Source organism: Eriocheir sinensis, unplaced genomic scaffold (assembly GCF_024679095.1).
Source record: "Eriocheir sinensis breed Jianghai 21 unplaced genomic scaffold, ASM2467909v1 Scaffold1311, whole genome shotgun sequence".
In the NCBI taxonomy this organism is placed as follows: domain Eukaryota; kingdom Metazoa; phylum Arthropoda; class Malacostraca; order Decapoda; family Varunidae; genus Eriocheir; species Eriocheir sinensis.
In genome coordinates, this window is record NW_026110642.1 from 78,365 (window position 1) to 85,409 (window position 7,045).

Genomic DNA, 7,045 nt, shown 5'->3' on the forward strand with positions numbered 1-7,045 from the left:
GAACGAATTTCTGAGACACTTCTTCCATCCCGCGAAGATTTTTTCAATTCGCTTCAAAAAGCAGAACTTTCCGAAAGTGATTATAAACATGCTCAGAATGTTTGGAAAGTAGCTGGGTGTCAGAGCCTGAAGGACTATTTGTTGCTTTATGTAAAAGTGGATGTTGGCCTTCTATGTGATGTCTTCCTAGAGTGGCGAGGTATTTTGAAAACCCAGTGGAGGTTGGATATTGTAAATTATGTTAGCCTGCCAGGATTTGCCTATGACTCCTTTCTGCTAAAAACACAGCAGGAATTAGAGATGCTTAGTAGCCCAGACTTATATCATTGCATTCAAACAAATGTGCGTGGGGGCTACACAAGTGTTGTGCGTCGTTTTGTACGCGCCAATAACATCTACACGAGCCCTCAGTTTAATCCAAAACATGATAGAAGCAATTTCTTTTCATATCTTGACTTCAACAGTCTTTATCCCACTGTAATGCAGGAGAAATTGCCATGTGGGGATATGAGAAAACTAGATGAGACAGAAATGCAGTCGCTTTTGAGCGGGGGCTTGGTCAATCAAGCAACCGATGGCGATTTTGGATATCTCATTCTGTGCGATACTGAGGCTATCTCACGTGAAGTCGTTGAGAAAACGGATGACCTCCCACTGACCATCAGAAGACACAATATCACCAACAGAGATATATCGTCAGTCACACGCGAATGGTATGAAGAAGAAAACCGTCCAGCACCGTGTAAGAACATAAAACTGACTGGAACACATGCTGCTCAGGAGAAAATGCTGTTTGCTCTGCCCCTCCTTAAACTACTTATTCAACTAGGCCTGATTGTTAAAAAAGTGCATGCTATTTATACGTTTAAGCAAAAGCACTTTCTTGCGGACTTCATTCAGGATAACATAGAAGCCCGCAAAAGTGCTACTTGCTCTATCAAGAAAATGCAATCAAGTGTATTTCAAACAGCATTTTTGGTCGATTCCTGATGAACGCGGCCAAATATAGTGAAGACATAGATATTGTCACCAACCGCGAAAAGTTTTTGAAGCTGGCCCGAAGTCCTTACTTTAAACGCGTTGTACCTCTCAATGATGGCCATGTAGTTGTAACTCTCCATAGGAAATATTCACGGGTGAATCATCCAAACTACATTGGCTACTACATCCTAGAGCTGTCCAAGCTGCGACTATATGATTTCTACTATTACAATGTGTTAAAGGCTCATTACGGAGATCGGGCGAAACTAGTATATTGTGACACTGATTCCTTAATAACAGAAATTGAAACTCCTGATCTATTAACAAAGTACTCGCAGGAACCCTTCAAAAGCTATATAGACACAAGTAACTTTAGCCCCTCACATTCCTTGTACAGCACAGACAACAAAGGAAAGCTTGGATTTCTCAAGTCTGAGGTGGGGGAAAGAACCATCTCAGAATTTGTAGGTGTAAAACCAAAGTGCTACTCCATCCTCTTGGCAGACGGTGACCGGTTGAGTTCAGCTAAGGGCGTTCCAAAGTTCATAAAGAAGAAAATTGCTCATCAGCGATACAAAGACGCCCTATTCCAGAAGCAAACATTTACCTTTGGCTATCAGGGATTCACAGTGCGCAATGGACGAATGAGTACAGTAAAATATCCCAAGAGAGGGATATCTGTAGTTGAGGACAAAAGATACTACATTACCACCTTGGAGTCACGATCTTACGGTCATCCCGATAATTATATAGGGATAGAGGAGTAAGAGAAGGAGGAGGAGGTAGCCCAGATCGTGACACTGCCAAACGAAGAAAATTTGGAGGAAGGCGATGAAAGAGGCATAACAGAAGCGAAACTAGCCGAGGTAATGGGTGGGCAAGAGATCGGTGAAATGAGAGAACAAGAAGAAGAAACCTATGAATTGTGGGGAGAACGGGATGTGCTGGCCGAGCAATATTTTCCCTTGATAAAACGGGTAGAGACGGATGATGACATGTTAATGCTAGCCGCGGAACAGGAAGAAATAAATCAAATGCTCTCATCATCCCCCTTGAATATATGCTAGAAGATACAGACTTTTCAGAATAAATTGTAGTTGTTTATAAGATAAGGACTGGTGTGAATGTTGTATATACTGTTTATAGTGTAAGAACTTGCCCGCTATTTTTATATTAAATATAAAATATATGTAAATATATTCTGTATATAGGACTAATGTTGGAGCCTATGATAGTATAAAATTGCACATGATGAGTCTGGAATGATAATTTGACCAAATTACAATAAACATTGAGTTTGTTTGACTTGTCTATATGTCCTTTATCAAAAAAAAGAAACGGATAAAAAAAAAAATAATTGTCTTAAAATTTATTCGATTTGTGGAAACATATGAATAAAACGCTTTTATGTTTCGATCCGGCTCATACATAAAAGACTGCCCGCCAAATAAGGCAGCGGCGGCGGCAGCGGGCGCTGCGACGACAGGATGCAACAGGATTGCGCGGGGCGGGGCGGGGGCAGCACGGGGTAGTGGCGGTGACGAGTGAGGACCTGTGAGTGGAGCCAGACCTCTGATTTAAGCATGGTATACAACCCCCATCCCCCGATAGAGGAACTAGAAAATTATTTATGCTTAGAATAGCTTCATGGAATGTAATACACTTCAATATGAAAAAATCAATAAGGCAATACTTACTTTTTATGAACACGTGTTAAATGTTTGATGTCATACGGGCATTATAAACTTGCTGGAAGCGAATCTCATCACGTGTTCATCATTCCTCGAATATTCGGTCTTGGAAAACTCTATACATATTTTTTCAAAAGTTTCTCTTACACCCAAGTGTGAAACTTTGTAGGCAAAGTACATGGCATAAGCCCCGCACACATCGCTTCGCGTGCTTTGAAGTCGAAATGCATTTTTATACATACTGAGCCCGGGGTAATCAATATATTTAAAATGATCAGAGTATAATTTTGGATCGAGAGCATAACTATCTAGGAACACTGCCATGCCCGGTTCATAGTAGAGACAAATCCAGTGTCCCATTTCTCTTTTAGAATAAATTGGTAGCGTATTGACGATGCACACTATAGGTTTTCTATATCGAGGTATAGAGTTTACCTCGTCTGCCAATAACACGCCTAAAAACAAGGCTTGCTTTCCTATGTGCCCCCTCAATCCTCTTTCAATCTCCATGTTGTTCATCGCACAGCCGCTTCAAGCGCGCACATCACACTGCAGCCGTCTTTCAGAGTTAACTGTTATTATACCCACTGTTTCGCCAAACAGTATCAACAGACGGTTCTCGTTTTCTCCCTTGCTTAGATTCAAGCTAAGTCTAAGCCCCCCATTCATTTCAACGGGCAAATTATCATTCAAGTTTTCAGCACGCAAATCAAATGTGCAAATCATTGCCCCCTTGCCGAAAATATCCTTTCCGATTAAATGGTCTTTGTGAAAACCAAGTGGATCCAAAGTACGATGGTAGAGCTCAGCATAGTCATGAGGGAATTTACTAGAATATTATACATGGTTCTAGTCCAAATGGACAGGGGAATCTGGTGGGTAGTATAATACACACAATAATATTTGTCCTATTCTCCTAACACTTTTCAAAGGCACCCATAAACACTCTAACTGTGGAGGAACAGCGATTGGTGCTTGTACAGCATTCATGGGCTGTCTTACGTACACACACACGCCGCCACCACGGCTGCCTCGGTGTTTGTGAAACAAATCATAGTTACTAAGTTTGTACATGAATGATGGTTTATTGATTGAAAACCAGGTCAGGTACAGAAGGCGAGTCACATAGAATGATCGAATTTCTAGAAGAAAATTATCTAAGCCAAATGGTTTCTGAGCCAACTTGACAAAATAATATACTCGACCTTGCTATAACGACCCAAGATAACCTTCTCAGTAGTGTCACGGTAGGAGAACACCTCGGTTCTTGCGATCATAAATTAGTGCGCGTCGACATTAAAGCTCAATCATCAGTGACTGAAAATAAAGTAAAGGTGCCCAATTTCAAAAGAGCTAACTTCGTAGAAATCCGACAAAAACTAACAGAAATACAACTATCAGATGACGGCAACGTAGAGGAAGCCTGGCTAAGCCTTAAAAATCACTTACTCACTCAGCAGAACACATTCGTCCCCTTATTGCGAAGCGAATTAACACTAATAAAAGCCCACCGTGGTTTAATAGCGAAATTAAACAATCAGTCAATGAGAGAAAATTGTTTTACAGGTTAAAGAAAGAACAAAACACGCCCGAAAACATTAGACTTTATAATGATGCCAGGCGACGAGTAAAAAGACTAGTAGGTCAGGCAAAGCGTAGATACGAAGAAAATATTGCAGCCAACTGTAAAAATAATCCGAAATCTTTCTTCAGTTACATAAACAACAGAAAGGCGATCAAAAGTGGTATTGGACCTTTAACAAATAGCGACGGTGCACTAGTGACTGACAGCCAACACATTGCAAACCTCTTAAACAATTACTTTTCCTCGGTGTTTAATACTAACAGTTTTCCTCTCGCTACCACCAACACCAGTACTATTGTAAATCTCGAGCATGCATTGCCTAATTTTGAAATAACAACCGATGAAGTCCTTAAAGCTCTCCATTCACTTAAAACAAATAAAAGTCCTGGACCTGACAAAGTATATCAAACTCTGCTGAAAGAAACAAATAGCGAAATAATATCCTCCCCTCACAACTGTATTCAATATGTCCTTGCGACAAGGCATCGTCCTTCAGATTGGAAAAAGGCTAACGTGACACCGATTTTCAAGAAAGGAGACAAAAAAGTACCAGGTAATTACAGGCCCATTAGTCTAACTTCGGTTGTAGGTAAGCTACTTGAGGGCATAATTAGAGACAAAATTGTGAATTACCTTGAAAGCCACTCATTGATTGGGGACTCACAACATGGCTTCCGAAACAAAAGATCCTGCCTATCAAACCTATTAACCTTTTATAACGACCTCTTCACTGTTTATGACGTAACCAAATCACTGGACGTAGTCTATCTTGATTTCAGAAAGCGTTTGATAAAGTCCGCATCATAAATTACTTTACAAATTAAAGCAAATAGGTATTGACGGTCAAGTAAACCAATGGATCGCGAATTGGTTGAGCAACAGACAACAAAGAGTAGTGATCGACGGATTTAACTCAGAGTGGGCGCCTGTCACTAGTGGCGTCCCTCAGGGCTCAGTCCTTGGCCCAGTGCTCTTCATTATTTACATCAACGACGTGGATGTTGGACTCATTAACCGCATTAGTAAATTTGCAGACGACACAAGATTGGTAACTCGGTTCTCACTGACGAAGACAGGCAAAGCCTCCAAGAGGATTTGCACAAAATTTCAACTTGGTCGGATAGATGGAGATGCCCTTTAACGTAGACAAGTGCCAGGTCCTTCAAGTTGGAACGAGGAATAAGAAGTTCGAATACGAAATGCGCGGCGTTAAACTCAAAAGCGTTCAATGCGTCAAAGACTTGGGGTCAAAATCGCGTCAAACCTCAAATTCTCACAGCAATGCATCGATGCAGCAAATAAAGCGAACAGAATGTTGGGCTTCATTAAAAGAAACTTTGTATTCAAGAATAAAGATGTAATACTCCCGCTCTACAACAGTTTAGTCAGACCCCACTTGGAATATTCGGTACAGTTCTGGTCTCCCACCATGCAAAGGATATTGCTAAATTAGAAGGTGTTCAGCGTCGGGCGAAAATGATCCCTTCCTTGCGCAACAAATCCTACGAAGAAAGGCTTTCTACCCTTAACATGTTCTCTCGTGAGAAACGTCGCCTCCGAGGAAAACTGATCGAATGTTTTAAAATACTTAATGGTTTCACGAATGTAGACAGATCAACATTGTTTATGATCGATGACACTTTGCGCACGAGGAACAATGGCGTAAAACTCAGATGTAGACAAGTAAATTCAGACTGCACCAAATTTTTCTTCACCAACGCTGTAGTGCGAGAATGGAATAAGCTTCCACCGTCAGTGGTCCAGTTTAACGATTGACTCCTTCACACATAAGCGCGACCGTCACTTCCTTCAACTTAATATCAACTAGAGTAGAAATGCAACGTTTTGGAGTCTTCTGATTAATGTAAAATCACTTAGGTTTAAGGACAGACCACCAAGTCTGGACCATGGGGTCTGTGTGGTCTGATTTTCTATGTAAATCTATGTAAATCACTTATTGTGATAACATCGGGATCCTTTTGCTCAGCGACCAGACATAACTCTTCAAATTTATTGCTAATACTTGTGGGATTGGTAAGAAGCATCGAGGGGGGTTGGGAGGGTATGGGGTTGGGTTGTCTAGGGATGGGGGTGAGAAAGTGGTGTGATATGGAAGGGGGGCTGGGGGAGGGGTCACGGGGCTGGGTTATGTGTGTGTGTGTGTGTGTGTGTGTGTGTGTGTGTGTGTGTGTGTTAACACAAGAGAGCAGCAGGGCGAGTAATGGGATCAGTGTCCCCTCCCACCTCCCCGTCATTACTTTGCACTAATTTTCTCCATCGTCTAAAGTTTACTGCAAGCAAGTAACAGAAAGGAAACGAGGTGCCTTGGCGTTGATGGAGCCTTGGTGGTGTGTTGGCACCGTAGCCTGTGACAAGTATATTAGTAGGTCGAACAGCTTACCACGTTCAGGAGGCAGCGTCCCTCCCTGCAGGCAAGGGTCACGCGAGGAAGGGACTTGTGGGTGAGAGAAAGACTTCCTCAACTACTGCCAATATTTTTCTGCAACACTAAGTATTCTTACCCTGAAATAGAAGCGTTTTCAGCCTCACGTGCCTGTAGTAGCAATGTCCAGAATCCCGGACAAACTTTGGGGGTAGAAATCTACATATAGGAATGGTACAAAGTTTATTTAAAAAATGTTCACTTAAATTAGATGTTATTCTTAACTCTTTGAACTATGAAATAACTAAGCATGCTGTGGGTCTTGCCCTCCTCCTCCTGTTGTTTCTTTCCTCTTCCTCCCTGTCTTGTTGCAAAATGGTGTTGATAGAAATGTCATCTGTGACC